The sequence below is a fragment of the Phyllobates terribilis genome, unplaced genomic scaffold (assembly GCF_046119375.1).
Source record: "Phyllobates terribilis strain yellow unplaced genomic scaffold, ASM4611937v1 Scaffold_187__1_contigs__length_3656778, whole genome shotgun sequence".
NCBI lineage: Eukaryota > Metazoa > Chordata > Amphibia > Anura > Dendrobatidae > Phyllobates > Phyllobates terribilis.
In genome coordinates, this window is record NW_027362947.1 from 2465159 (window position 1) to 2477027 (window position 11869).

At 40.9% G+C, this 11869-nt stretch overlaps 7 non-coding genes across 7 annotated transcripts; all 7 read left to right on the top strand.

Moving 5' to 3' along the window:
* The first annotated feature begins 3152 nt into the window (after positions 1–3152).
* Positions 3153–3338, top strand: LOC141213160 (U2 spliceosomal RNA). The gene has a single exon (XR_012282729.1). It is a non-coding gene; the product is annotated as a U2 spliceosomal RNA (small nuclear RNA).
* Positions 3339–4453: 1115 nt separating this feature from the next.
* On the top strand, positions 4454–4644 carry LOC141212995 (U2 spliceosomal RNA). Its single transcript, XR_012282576.1, has one exon. It is a non-coding gene; the product is annotated as a U2 spliceosomal RNA (small nuclear RNA).
* Positions 4645–5762: 1118 nt separating this feature from the next.
* On the top strand, positions 5763–5953 carry LOC141213085 (U2 spliceosomal RNA). Its single transcript, XR_012282663.1, has one exon. It is a non-coding gene; the product is annotated as a U2 spliceosomal RNA (small nuclear RNA).
* Positions 5954–7065: 1112 nt separating this feature from the next.
* LOC141212996 (U2 spliceosomal RNA) lies at positions 7066–7256 on the top strand. The gene has a single exon (XR_012282577.1). It is a non-coding gene; the product is annotated as a U2 spliceosomal RNA (small nuclear RNA).
* Positions 7257–8371: 1115 nt separating this feature from the next.
* Positions 8372–8562, top strand: LOC141212997 (U2 spliceosomal RNA). Its single transcript, XR_012282578.1, has one exon. It is a non-coding gene; the product is annotated as a U2 spliceosomal RNA (small nuclear RNA).
* A 1112-nt stretch (positions 8563–9674) lies between these two features.
* LOC141212998 (U2 spliceosomal RNA) lies at positions 9675–9865 on the top strand. Its single transcript, XR_012282579.1, has one exon. It is a non-coding gene; the product is annotated as a U2 spliceosomal RNA (small nuclear RNA).
* A 1115-nt stretch (positions 9866–10980) lies between these two features.
* On the top strand, positions 10981–11171 carry LOC141213000 (U2 spliceosomal RNA). The gene has a single exon (XR_012282581.1). It is a non-coding gene; the product is annotated as a U2 spliceosomal RNA (small nuclear RNA).
* The last annotated feature ends 698 nt before the right edge of the window (positions 11172–11869 follow it).

The following is an 11869-nucleotide window of genomic DNA, read 5'->3' on the forward strand; positions in this document are numbered from 1 at the left end:
CTCTGAACCTTTTATCTTGGCAGGTGATTTTAATTGTATTTTAAAGGGTGAAAGTCGGCGCTCTACAGCCGTAAGTAGAAACTATGACAAAACTACCGGTATGTTAAGTAATATTTTAAGTGATTTTAGACTTGTTGATATTTATAAAGAATGCAACAAGACTAGTTCAGTAGAAGCCGGCTTTACCTGGAGCAATTTAAATTGCAGTTCAAGAATAGATTTTATATTCGGTTCAGAACAAATTTTACCTGATAAATGTGAAACCCACGATAATATCTTCTCAGATCATAAATTTTTATCTTTTAGTGTAAAAATTAATGCTAATAAAAAATGTGGGAAAAAAACTTGGAAAATGAATGTATCCCTTTTAAATGATTCTAAGATTTTATCGGATTTTATTGAATTTTATAAAAACTGCAGGAGGAAGAAAGATGTAAATGTCCCTATAAGTGCCTGGTGGGATAAAATGAAAAAAAAAATAAAAGATTTTTTTATTAAGAAAAGCATATATAAAGCAAAAGAAAAGCTAGAATTATATAATAATTTAAATACCCGGTTACAGACCTTATATAAACTTAGAGAAAATGGTCTAGAAGTAGAAAAAGATATTAAAATACTGAAAGAAGAAATAACAAAATCACTAGAACAAAAAGGGAAAGAGCTCATTTTCCGCTCCAGAATAAAACACGTGGAGGAAGACGAAAAATGTTCTAGATATTTTTTTAAAAAAATTAGAGAGAAAAAAACAGTAATTGAAGATATAGATGGAGAGAAAAATATGGGAAAAATTTTGGAAAAGGTACATGGTTACTATTTTAATCTTTTTAATGATAAAAGAATAGATGAAAATATAATGCAAAATTCTCTAGAAGAAATAACATCTGTTTTAGATACCGCCTCCCAAGAGTTTTTATCACAAAACATAACAGAAGAAGAAATTTTACAAACCATAAAAAGTTTTAAAATTGGAAAAGTCCCTGGATCAGACGGTATTCCTATAAAGTTTTATGTAAAATTTTATGATATTTTAAAAGAGGATCTGTTTTATGTTTTTACTGAAGTTTTTAATGATAAGGTTTTATTAAAATCCTGGAAAAAAGGGGAGGTCTCATTATTATATAAGAAAGGTGATAAGACAGACTTAAAAAACTGGAGACCTATAACCCTACTAAACTGTGACTATAAAATAATGGCAAAAATTTGTGCAAACCGCCTTAAAAAAATTATAGGAAAAATAATCCACTCAAACCAAGCATGTGGTGTGCCTGAGCGCAGTATCTGGGACAATCTAAACCTTGTTAAAGACTGTATTGAAGACATTAAAAACAGAAAAGGGAAGATGGCAATTTTATCAATTGACTTCGAAAAAGCTTTTGATCAGATTTCTCATTTTTATCTTTTTAAGGTTTTAGAAAAAATGGGCATACCAGAAAGGTTTTTATTATCTCTTAAAGCGTTTTATAAGGACTGCACAAGTAAGATTTTAGTAAATGGTTTCAAGACACAAGATGTTTTTTTAAAATCAGGGGTAAAACAGGGGTGCCCCCTGTCCCCACTACTTTTTATTTGTGCTCTTGAGCCACTTTTATGTGCAATCCGTAGAGATAGACAAATATGTGGTATCCCTCTACCTGGAAGCAAAGGAACAGAAGCAAAAGTGGTGGGTTACATGGACGATGTGGCGGTCCTTTGCCGAGATGCACCATCACTACAAAACTCACTCAAACAGATCCAATCCTTTTGTACAGCTTCTGGTTTTAAGGTTAATTTTAATAAGAGTAGTATTTTAAATATTGGGGAGATGATTTTACACGATGTTTTTATTCCAATAACTGACTCTATTAATATTTTAGGTATTTCTTTCTGTGAATCCAATAATGGTCTAAATAACTGGGAGGCGGTAGCTCAGAAAGTGAATACGAAAATATGTATGTGGAATATGAGAAAATTAACGATGGAGGGTAAAGTATTAATTATAAAAATGGTCATTTTGCCTCTTTTATTGTATTTGAGTTTGGTTTTCCCTCCCCCTGTAAATATTTTAAAAAAGATCACTAAAGCATGTTTTACTTTTTTCTGGAGTTCTAAGATGGAGAAATTAAAAAGAGAAATTGTAACAAAACCAAAGCTCAAAGGTGGGAAAGACTTTCCAGATTTTAGTAGGTTCCTTTTAATTAAATTTTTTTGCTTCTGTTTTAATGCCCTTTTTAAAAATCACTATTGGTCCTTTTTTATGCGTTATAACACTGGTTTTTTTATGAGAAAGTTTGGGTGGTTTGAAACGGTTTTATCATCTCCATATGCTTTTAAACTGCCAACGCATTATTTAATTTTAGAAAAAATAGTGATTCATTTTAATTTAGGGGGTAAAGAAGCGGGAGATCTACAAAATAGTAAGAAATTAATTAAAAGTCTTTGTAAAAATGAAGAGTTATGTAACATTGAGCGCTATGATGATGAACAAATATTGAATATATGGAAAGTCATTAATGCAAAATATCTTTTTAATATACAGAAAGATTTGGCTTGGAGCTGCGCACACCAATGTCTTCCGTGCCGGGCATTCCAACATAGAAGAGGACTCGTGAGGTCTGCCATTTGCCCAAGAAGCGGATGTCAAGAGGAGGAATCAGTGAAACATCTACTATGGACTTGTCCTTTTGCAAAAGCGTTCTGGAGAAAATTGCTCCCTCTGATGGAAAAAGTGGCAGACCTCAAAGACTTTAACTACGCCACAATACTTTATGGACTTATGGAATGCCCAACAGAAGACCAAAAAATTATGGCATGGAAGACAATAAATTGCGCCAAAATAGCTCTCTGGAAAGCCCGAAATATTTTAATTTTTAATCATGATGAATTGTCTTTAAATGATGTTTTTAGTTTTTGTTTAAGTGAAATGTATGTATATTTTTTATTAGATAAAAAAAATAATCCAAATATCTCCCTAAAATGGGATGTCAATGTATGGAACACATTTTGAATTTTTGTAACATTTTATTAATTTGAATATATGCAAATTTTTATCCTATTTGAATAATTTATGTTTTTAAGTCTCGTATGTTTCGAGACAATGTATAAAAATTTGTAATGATGTAAAATGTTGCTTTTATTTCTGTACATCTGTGTAATTTTTAAATAAAACTGGTTTTATCCCTGTGAGGGGATAGCCAAATTAAAAAAAATCTGTTCTTATCAGTTTAATATCTGATACGTCCCCTATCTGGGGACCATATATTAAATGGATTTTTAGAACAGGGAGATGGAAAAAGAGCTTGCTCTGTCCACTCCACGCATTGACCTGGTATTGCAGTATCTCCAGGACCGGTGCACCCCTTCTTTAATGCAGTTTCTAAAATCAGAAAGAATTGAATTCAATGTTTTTTGTTCATTTTGCTTGTTTGTCGGATTTTGGGATGGACTCTTTGGCTTTGCTTTTCTTCTCCTCATTGGATTTTTCATGTTCAAAGTTGCAGAAGCCAGATTACAAGCTCATTTTGGTTCAACTTCAGCAACTGTGCATTGCATTGCCATGTAATGTGATGCAATGCTATCTTTCTAGCTCTCCCTTTTTACTTCCTTTTGGATAAACAGACATATTAGGCAAGCATTTTGGAGCTTTCACCTAAATAACTACAGGTGGTGAGATAAGCTGCACAATATAATTGACCTTTCAGTATATTGTTGCACACACACCATCTATTTAGCAAATGCCCTTGTTATCAACAGCAGCCTTTTAAACTCACCTGAGCTAACAGGTATGTGCGCTGGTTACTCTGCTGCGCTTAAAATTTCTTTTTTGGTTTGCTACAATGCCTTTTCTGAAACGTTGTCTCCTTCTGCTGGAACACTGACTTCTTTCATTTAATGCCTGCAGACTATAAAAGAGAACCCAACCCAAAAAGTTTGGTTGATTAGTCTGTGGCATTCTGTTAAACTGTTGCTTATGGCGGTCTCTGTGAGCTTCTCAGCGACATTCAGCCAGCCAGGTATCCTGCCTGCAGTAGATGGAATGTGGCAATGGAACGCTGGCTGCGCGTGTCATAATAGGCTCTGAGCCTTTATATACCTGTGCACAGCAGCAGCCACCTTCAGTCTGCTGCTGGACAGCCAGCAGCAGCAGCAGCAGGAGAGGTATGTAATCAGGAGCCCTCCTGCTAAGGGTAGACAGCTGCTCGTTCCACCCCACCCCCCGCCTTAATTGGTTCTCCTCCCTTCCAACGGTGTTGAGGCGGGTGGGAACAGCAGGGGGTGAAGGTGCTGTGTTTAAAGAGGTGGAGTTATGCAGATCTAAAACGCGTGGATTGCAGCAGCAGCAAGCCGAAAAGTGCAGGCATGTAAGGGATCTAGAGGTTGACAACATGTCTTCTTAACGGGAGTCCAGGAGCTCATCTCCACAAATGGACTTTTCAGGATCCTTGGGTGGCTCCATAGTTTGAAACCAATTCTGGTTATCGCTTCTCGGCCTTTTGGCTAAGATCAAGTGTAGTATCTGTTCTTATCAGTTTAATATCTGATACGTCCCCTATCTGGGGACCATATATTAAATGGATTTTTAGAACAGGGAGATGGAAAAAGAGCTTGCTCTGTCCACTCCACGCATTGACCTGGTATTGCAGTATCTCCAGGACCGGTGCACCCCTTCTTTAATGCAGTTTCTAAAATCAGAAAGAATTGAATTCAATGTTTTTTGTTCATTTTGCTTGTTTGTCGGATTTTGGGATGGACTCTTTGGCTTTGCTTTTCTTCTCCTCATTGGATTTTTCATGTTCAAAGTTGCAGAAGCCAGATTACAAGCTCATTTTGGTTCAACTTCAGCAACTGTGCATTGCATTGCCATGTAATGTGATGCAATGCTATCTTTCTAGCTCTCCCTTTTTACTTCCTTTTGGATAAACAGACATATTAGGCAAGCATTTTGGAGCTTTCACCTAAATAACTACAGGTGGTGAGATAAGCTGCACAATATAATTGACCTTTCAGTATATTGTTGCACACACACCATCTATTTAGCAAATGCCCTTGTTATCAACAGCAGCCTTTTAAACTCACCTGAGCTAACAGGTATGTGCGCTGGTTACTCTGCTGCGCTTAAAATTTCTTTTTTGGTTTGCTACAATGCCTTTTCTGAAACGTTGTCTCCTTCTGCTGGAACACTGACTTCTTTCATTTAATGCCTGCAGACTATAAAAGAGAACCCAACCCAAAAAGTTTGGTTGATTAGTCTGTGGCATTCTGTTAAACTGTTGCTTATGGCGGTCTCTGTGAGCTTCTCAGCGACATTCAGCCAGCCAGGTATCCTGCCTGCAGTAGATGGAATGTGGCAATGGAACGCTGGCTGCGCGTGTCATAATAGGCTCTGAGCCTTTATATACCTGTGCACAGCAGCAGCCACCTTCAGTCTGCTGCTGGACAGCCAGCAGCAGCAGCAGCAGCAGGAGAGGTATGTAATCAGGAGCCCTCCTGCTAAGGGTAGACAGCTGCTCGTTCCACCCCACCCCCCGCCTTAATTGGTTCTCCTCCCTTCCAACGGTGTTGAGGCGGGTGGGAACAGCAGGGGGTGAAGGTGCTGTGTTTAAAGAGGTGGAGTTATGCAGATCTAAAACGCGTGGATTGCAGCAGCAGCAAGCCGAAAAGTGCAGGCATGTAAGGGATCTAGAGGTTGACAACATGTCTTCTTAACGGGAGTCCAGGAGCTCATCTCCACAAATGGACTTTTCAGGATCCTTGGGTGGCTCCGTAGTTTGAAACCAATTCTGGTTATCGCTTCTCGGCCTTTTGGCTAAGATCAAGTGTAGTATCTGTTCTTATCAGCTTAATATCTGATACGTCCCCTATCTGGGGACCATATATTAAATGGATTTTTAGAACAGGGAGATGGAAAAAGAGCTTGCTCTGTCCACTCCACGCATTGACCTGGTATTGCAGTATCTCCAGGACCGGTGCACCCCTTCTTTAATGCAGTTTCTAAAATCAGAAAGAATTGAATTCAATGTTTTTTGTTCATTTTGCTTGTTTGTCGGATTTTGGGATGGACTCTTTGGCTTTGCTTTTCTTCTCCTCATTGGATTTTTCATGTTCAAAGTTGCAGAAGCCAGATTACAAGCTCATTTTGGTTCAACTTCAGCAACTGTGCATTGCATTGCCATGTAATGTGATGCAATGCTATCTTTCTAGCTCTCCCTTTTTACTTCCTTTTGGATAAACAGACATATTAGGCAAGCATTTTGGAGCTTTCACCTAAATAACTACAGGTGGTGAGATAAGCTGCACAATATAATTGACCTTTCAGTATATTGTTGCACACACACCATCTATTTAGCAAATGCCCTTGTTATCAACAGCAGCCTTTTAAACTCACCTGAGCTAACAGGTATGTGCGCTGGTTACTCTGCTGCGCTTAAAATTTCTTTTTTGGTTTGCTACAATGCCTTTTCTGAAACGTTGTCTCCTTCTGCTGGAACACTGACTTCTTTCATTTAATGCCTGCAGACTATAAAAGAGAACCCAACCCAAAAAGTTTGGTTGATTAGTCTGTGGCATTCTGTTAAACTGTTGCTTATGGCGGTCTCTGTGAGCTTCTCAGCGACATTCAGCCAGCCAGGTATCCTGCCTGCAGTAGATGGAATGTGGCAATGGAACGCTGGCTGCGCGTGTCATAATAGGCTCTGAGCCTTTATATACCTGTGCACAGCAGCAGCCACCTTCAGTCTGCTGCTGGACAGCCAGCAGCAGCAGCAGGAGAGGTATGTAATCAGGAGCCCTCCTGCTAAGGGTAGACAGCTGCTCGTTCCACCCCACCCCCCGCCTTAATTGGTTCTCCTCCCTTCCAACGGTGTTGAGGCGGGTGGGAACAGCAGGGGGTGAAGGTGCTGTGTTTAAAGAGGTGGAGTTATGCAGATCTAAAACGCGTGGATTGCAGCAGCAGCAAGCCGAAAAGTGCAGGCATGTAAGGGATCTAGAGGTTGACAACATGTCTTCTTAACGGGAGTCCAGGAGCTCATCTCCACAAATGGACTTTTCAGGATCCTTGGGTGGCTCCGTAGTTTGAAACCAATTCTGGTTATCGCTTCTCGGCCTTTTGGCTAAGATCAAGTGTAGTATCTGTTCTTATCAGTTTAATATCTGATACGTCCCCTATCTGGGGACCATATATTAAATGGATTTTTAGAACAGGGAGATGGAAAAAGAGCTTGCTCTGTCCACTCCACGCATTGACCTGGTATTGCAGTATCTCCAGGACCGGTGCACCCCTTCTTTAATGCAGTTTCTAAAATCAGAAAGAATTGAATTCAATGTTTTTTGTTCATTTTGCTTGTTTGTCGGATTTTGGGATGGACTCTTTGGCTTTGCTTTTCTTCTCCTCATTGGATTTTTCATGTTCAAAGTTGCAGAAGCCAGATTACAAGCTCATTTTGGTTCAACTTCAGCAACTGTGCATTGCATTGCCATGTAATGTGATGCAATGCTATCTTTCTAGCTCTCCCTTTTTACTTCCTTTTGGATAAACAGACATATTAGGCAAGCATTTTGGAGCTTTCACCTAAATAACTACAGGTGGTGAGATAAGCTGCACAATATAATTGACCTTTCAGTATATTGTTGCACACACACCATCTATTTAGCAAATGCCCTTGTTATCAACAGCAGCCTTTTAAACTCACCTGAGCTAACAGGTATGTGCGCTGGTTACTCTGCTGCGCTTAAAATTTCTTTTTTGGTTTGCTACAATGAATTTTCTGAAACGTTGTCTCCCTCTGCTGGAACACTGACTTCTTTCATTTAATGCCTGCAGACTATAAAAGAGAACCCAACCCAAAAAGTTTGGTTGATTAGTCTGTGGCATTCTGTTAAACTGTTGCTTATGGCGGTCTCTGTGAGCTTCTCAGCGACATTCAGCCAGCCAGGTATCCTGCCTGCAGTAGATGGATTGTGGCAATGGAACGCTGGCTGCGCGTGTCATAATAGGCTCTGAGCCTTTATACACCTGTGCACAGCAGCAGCCACCTTCAGTCTGCTGCTGGACAGCCAGCAGCAGCAGCAGCAGGAGAGGTATGTAATCAGGAGCCCTCCTGCTAAGGGTAGACAGCTGCTCGTTCCACCCCACCCCCCGCCTTAATTGGTTCTCCTCCCTTCCAACGGTGTTGAGGCGGGTGGGAACAGCAGGGGGTGAAGGTGCTGTGTTTAAAGAGGTGGAGTTATGCAGATCTAAAACGCGTGGATTGCAGCAGCAGCAAGCCGAAAAGTGCAGGCATGTAAGGGATCTAGAGGTTGACAACATGTCTTCTTAACGGGAGTCCAGGAGCTCATCTCCACAAATGGACTTTTCAGGATCCTTGGGTGGCTCCGTAGTTTGAAACCAATTCTGGTTATCGCTTCTCGGCCTTTTGGCTAAGATCAAGTGTAGTATCTGTTCTTATCAGTTTAATATCTGATACGTCCCCTATCTGGGGACCATATATTAAATGGATTTTTAGAACAGGGAGATGGAAAAAGAGCTTGCTCTGTCCACTCCACGCATTGACCTGGTATTGCAGTATCTCCAGGACCGGTGCACCCCTTCTTTAATGCAGTTTCTAAAATCAGAAAGAATTGAATTCAATGTTTTTTGTTCATTTTGCTTGTTTGTCGGATTTTGGGATGGACTCTTTGGCTTTGCTTTTCTTCTCCTCATTGGATTTTTCATGTTCAAAGTTGCAGAAGCCAGATTACAAGCTCATTTTGGTTCAACTTCAGCAACTGTGCATTGCATTGCCATGTAATGTGATGCAATGCTATCTTTCTAGCTCTCCCTTTTTACTTCCTTTTGGATAAACAGACATATTAGGCAAGCATTTTGGAGCTTTCACCTAAATAACTACAGGTGGTGAGATAAGCTGCACAATACAATTGACCTTTCAGTATATTGTTGCACACACACCATCTATTTAGCAAATGCCCTTGTTATCAACAGCAGCCTTTTAAACTCACCTGAGCTAACAGGTATGTGCGCTGGTTACTCTGCTGCGCTTAAAATTTCTTTTTTGGTTTGCTACAATGCCTTTTCTGAAACGTTGTCTCCCTCTGCTGGAACACTGACTTCTTTCATTTAATGCCTGCAGACTATAAAAGAGAACACAACCCAAAAAGTTTGGTTGATTAGTCTGTGGCATTCTGTTAAACTGTTGCTTATGGCGGTCTCTGTGAGCTTCTCAGCGACATTCAGCCAGCCAGGTATCCTGCCTGCAGTAGATGGAATGTGGCAATGGAACGCTGGCTGCGCGTGTCATAATAGGCTCTGAGCCTTTATATACCTGTGCACAGCAGCAGCCACCTTCAGTCTGCTGCTGGACAGCCAGCAGCAGCAGCAGGAGAGGTATGTAATCAGGAGCCCTCCTGCTAAGGGTAGACAGCTGCTCGTTCCACCCCACCCCCCGCCTTAATTGGTTCTCCTCCCTTCCAACGGTGTTGAGGCGGGTGGGAACAGCAGGGGGTGAAGGTGCTGTGTTTAAAGAGGTGGAGTTATGCAGATCTAAAACGCGTGGATTGCAGCAGCAGCAAGCCGAAAAGTGCAGGCATGTAAGGGATCTAGAGGTTGACAACATGTCTTCTTAACGGGAGTCCAGGAGCTCATCTCCACAAATGGACTTTTCAGGATCCTTGGGTGGCTCCGTAGTTTGAAACCAATTCTGGTTATCGCTTCTCGGCCTTTTGGCTAAGATCAAGTGTAGTATCTGTTCTTATCAGTTTAATATCTGATACGTCCCCTATCTGGGGACCATATATTAAATGGATTTTTAGAACAGGGAGATGGAAAAAGAGCTTGCTCTGTCCACTCCACGCATTGACCTGGTATTGCAGTATCTCCAGGACCGGTGCACCCCTTCTTTAATGCAGTTTCTAAAATCAGAAAGAATTGAATTCAATGTTTTTTGTTCATTTTGCTTGTTTGTCGGATTTTGGGATGGACTCTTTGGCTTTGCTTTTCTTCTCCTCATTGGATTTTTCATGTTCAAAGTTGCAGAAGCCAGATTACAAGCTCATTTTGGTTCAACTTCAGCAACTGTGCATTGCATTGCCATGTAATGTGATGCAATGCTATCTTTCTAGCTCTCCCTTTTTACTTCCTTTTGGATAAACAGACATATTAGGCAAGCATTTTGGAGCTTTCACCTAAATAACTACAGGTGGTGAGATAAGCTGCACAATATAATTGACCTTTCAGTATATTGTTGCACACACACCATCTATTTAGCAAATGCCCTTGTTATCAACAGCAGCCTTTTAAACTCACCTGAGCTAACAGGTATGTGCGCTGGTTACTCTGCTGCGCTTAAAATTTCTTTTTTGGTTTGCTACAATGCCTTTTCTGAAACGTTGTCTCCTTCTGCTGGAACACTGACTTCTTTCATTTAATGCCTGCAGACTATAAAAGAGAACCCAACCCAAAAAGTTTGGTTGATTAGTCTGTGGCATTCTGTTAAACTGTTGCTTATGGCGGTCTCTGTGAGCTTCTCAGCGACATTCAGCCAGCCAGGTATCCTGCCTGCAGTAGATGGAATGTGGCAATGGAACGCTGGCTGCGCGTGTCATAATAGGCTCTGAGCCTTTATATACCTGTGCACAGCAGCAGCCACCTTCAGTCTGCTGCTGGACAGCCAGCAGCAGCAGCAGCAGGAGAGGTATGTAATCAGGAGCCCTCCTGCTAAGGGTAGACAGCTGCTCGTTCCACCCCACCCCCCGCCTTAATTGGTTCTCCTCCCTTCCAACGGTGTTGAGGCGGGTGGGAACAGCAGGGGGTGAAGGTGCTGTGTTTAAAGAGGTGGAGTTATGCAGATCTAAAACGCGTGGATTGCAGCAGCAGCAAGCCGAAAAGTGCAGGCATGTAAGGGATCTAGAGGTTGACAACATGTCTTCTTAACGGGAGTCCAGGAGCTCATCTCCACAAATGGACTTTTCAGGATCCTTGGGTGGCTCCGTAGTTTGAAACCAATTCTGGTTATCGCTTCTCGGCCTTTTGGCTAAGATCAAGTGTAGTATCTGTTCTTATCAGTTTAATATCTGATACGTCCCCTATCTGGGGACCATATATTAAATGGATTTTTAGAACAGGGAGATGGAAAAAGAGCTTGCTCTGTCCACTCCACGCATTGACCTGGTATTGCAGTATCTCCAGGACCGGTGCACCCCTTCTTTAATGCAGTTTCTAAAATCAGAAAGAATTGAATTCAATGTTTTTTGTTCATTTTGCTTGTTTGTCGGATTTTGGGATGGACTCTTTGGCTTTGCTTTTCTTCTCCTCATTGGATTTTTCATGTTCAAAGTTGCAGAAGCCAGATTACAAGCTCATTTTGGTTCAACTTCAGCAACTGTGCATTGCATTGCCATGTAATGTGATGCAATGCTATCTTTCTAGCTCTCCCTTTTTACTTCCTTTTGGATAAACAGACATATTAGGCAAGCATTTTGGAGCTTTCACCTAAATAACTACAGGTGGTGAGATAAGCTGCACAATATAATTGACCTTTCAGTATATTGTTGCACACACACCATCTATTTAGCAAATGCCCTTGTTATCAACAGCAGCCTTTTAAACTCACCTGAGCTAACAGGTATGTGCGCTGGTTACTCTGCTGCGCTTAAAATTTCTTTTTTGGTTTGCTACAATGCCTTTTCTGAAACGTTGTCTCCTTCTGCTGGAACACTGACTTCTTTCATTTAATGCCTGCAGACTATAAAAGAGAACCCAACCCAAAAAGTTTGGTTGATTAGTCTGTGGCATTCTGTTAAACTGTTGCTTATGGCGGTCTCTGTGAGCTTCTCAGCGACATTCAGCCAGCCAGGTATCCTGCCTGCAGTAGATGGAATGTGGCAATGGAACGCTGGCTGC